Genomic DNA, 3,229 nt, shown 5'->3' with positions numbered 1-3,229 from the left:
CTAGACTAATCTGTGGCTGTATTTAGATTTTTTGGGTTTTTTTTTAACCTGTTTTGGACGTAGTTTTGTGGCAGAACTCACCTCAGTGTTCCTGATTTATTCTGTGTTTTGTCTCTTCATACGATCTAAACGGACTTCCTGAGTTCAGACCGTCTGCTGCACGACTCGTTGTTCTTTATTAATAGTCTTACAGCTCTTTATGTTCGGCTGCTCTTCATGTGTGAAGGTTTTAAACTCAGATGGTGAAAACAGACTGAGCTGTGACTCCCCCTGGTGGCCGAAGAGAGAACAGCACTCTGGTCAAAATAATAAAATAATAATCAAATAAAAATACAATTAAAAGACAAAATCAGTTCAACTAAACTCAACAGATACAGGATGTAAAATAAAGAAGCAACTAAAAATAAATAAGTACATGTTGTTCTGAGATATAAGACTTGTTTGTTTGTTTGTTTGTTTGTTTGTTAGAACGGCTCCGGTCAGCTGATCTTCTACGAGCGTCCCGACACCGACGGACCCAAACTGTCCCGTTACTCCATCAGCCCGACCAGCGACACGCCGAGCCTCCAGGTGAAGCTCCGCCCTCTGACGTAACCACAACAACAACACGATCAGTGACCGATAATCAATAATCAATAACCGTGTGCTCGTTCAGGCCGTGCTGTCGGACGCCCTCGGCATCAGAGGGGAGGTGGTGAAGGAGCGACGGCTCTTCCTGATTGGTCAGACCAGAGTCCACCTGGACAAGGTGGAGGGACTCGGACACTACATGGAGCTGGAGGTCAGACAACATAAACAACAACAACACAAACAACAACAACAACACCACAAACAACATAAACAACAACACAAACAACATAAACAACAACATTCATTCTGATTAGACGGTTGGTGTTGTGGGAAAAAATCAATAATGAGAAATGAATCATATAGATTAAGAGCAGTTCGTTGGTTAATTCAGATTTTAAGTTCATGTTTTCTTCCAGTTTAACACTTTGTGGTTGTTTTCAAACGATTATTAATTAATAATAAAGTTAATTAATATACAAAGAATCACATAAACCTGAGGAGCAGCTGTTTAACTGGACGGAGGAATCGTTCTGGTTCAGAGTTTGTTGTTTTCTTCGTTCTTCACGACTGAATTTAATATTTTGGCTTTTAGACGAGTTTTATCTCAACTTTTTATTTTCTTAAACTTTCCTTCTCCAGCAGTAAAGCTCGTCTCCTGTGTGAGGATAAGTTCCAGCTCATGAATGTGCAAATCGCTCCTCTTGACAGTAGAACCAGAACCAGAACTCTGACCCGTCCTGTCAGAGGAACGCGGTGATCTTCAGACCAGAACTCTGAGGGTTTGATCGTCTGTCTGGAGAGAACGACGTGAAACATTCAGATGATGTTCATCTGATGAGTTCTGATTCTGACCCAGATGGTTTCTGAGCAGGACTCCGTCCTCAGTGGATCCTTTAGTTCATGAAGAAGTTAAAGCTGCAGAATCAGACGAACAGTCGCAGCTTCTTAAACGTTGTTTTCTTCTCATCGAGCAAAGAGCTGAATTATAACACGTGGAATCAGATAAAACGATCAGCAGCTGGTTAATGACCTGTCAGTTTGTTTAGCTTCACGTGAACTGGAAGACGTTTGAGGTGCTGTGATGGTTTTAATTCTACATATTTATTCAACCAAAATAACGATTCGTTACTTGGAGGATCATCATAGACAGATTTTCAGGAATTGTAGGAAATTATCGAGTCATTTTNAAAACATAGATTTAATTTGGACTCTTCCTTTAAAATGCCGCCATGATGGTTGCTGTTACTTTCGTCCCACAGACATGAGGCGGAGTGAGACCTCCTGGTTTGGTTTAACTTTGTGTTCTGCGCACCGCTCCAGGAAATGACGCAGAGTGGAGCCTCCTGATCGTCTCTACCCGGAAGTCCCCTGCAGCCCCCCAGCTCCTCCCCGTACTGATGCAGCTGCTCCGCGGTCGGTTAGCTCTCCTTTCCCGGCTCTTTCGGTGCGTCTCCGGCTGCTCTGCCGGAGCCCAGAGCTGCTCTGCGGTCAGCCTGCTCTCCTTCCGGGGCTCCCCACGACCCCCGCTGCCGCCGCCGCTCCGCCCCGGACGGACGGTTTCGCGGGAAAAATCAAGCATTGACGCCCGCAACCAGCAGCAGCAGAACCTCGGGTAAGAAGGAGAAGTTTAGTTTTTATTGATTCATGTTCTGTTTATCAGTCTGTGCTTCCTGCTGCCTTTAATGCACCGTTCAGTAGCTGCTAGCGGCGGCTAACTGCTGCTGCATTAGATGCATTGGATGAGTTAGCATCAGCTAACTGTCTAAAACTAACTGGACCGGAGATGCTTCAGAACCTCAGCGGCTCGTTTCAAGCAGGACAAGTTCTATAAACCTGCTTTCTTAACGTCCAAAGACTCTTTTAACAGTAGGAGTGAAGGATGTTCAGTCGGTTGAATGATTTAAAAAAAGAAGAAAAAAAAAAGTTTTTTGCATGTATCCGACATAGACTGTATATATATAAATATATATATCTATATATACAGTCTATGATCTGACAGCCGCCATGTTTGTTTTAATTGAGACATTATTGTAATTTTAAACACTTTGATTTATTAGATTGACATATTTTGTAAGTAGCACTTAAAAGAGCATCATATGTATAAACTAATCAGAATAATTTAAAATACCTTGTATTAAAGAATTTCGGTTCTTTTTTTTCTATCCGGCTTGTGTAGCTACGAAGCTAACTGGTTGTTTGTTGGCTTGAGAATTAGCAGCAGTTGGTGTCTTCACATTTGTTCAGCTTTAATTTTAACCCTTGATGTTTTTCAGACACATAAAATACAGTAAAACAGATTTAACCGTTTTATAGGGTTATTTATAAATGAATACACCTTTTACACGTGTTGTTTTATTTGATCGTTAACTTAACCAGGTTCAGTAACATTTAATGATTTGACGTGACGTCATAACGAACTGTCGGACAGGTAAAGGTGGGATCAGTAAACCAGGTGAACACAGATCCATGTTCACACCTGTCCTCTCTGCTCTGTTCTGCACATGCTCAGTAGAGTCATGCCGTCCAACGTGGAGATCAAAGCTAAAGTCAGCGACCCGGCGCAGTTCGCCAAGAAGTCCGCCGAGCTCAGCCAATCAGAGGGCACCATCATCAGGCAGCACGACACCTTCTTCAACTGCAGCCAAGGACGGCTGAAGCT

This window comes from Stegastes partitus, unplaced genomic scaffold (assembly GCF_000690725.1).
Source record: "Stegastes partitus isolate 25-593 unplaced genomic scaffold, Stegastes_partitus-1.0.2 Scaffold1179, whole genome shotgun sequence".
Classification (NCBI taxonomy): Eukaryota; Metazoa; Chordata; class Actinopteri; family Pomacentridae; genus Stegastes; species Stegastes partitus.
Note: the sequence above shows the minus strand (reverse complement) of the source record.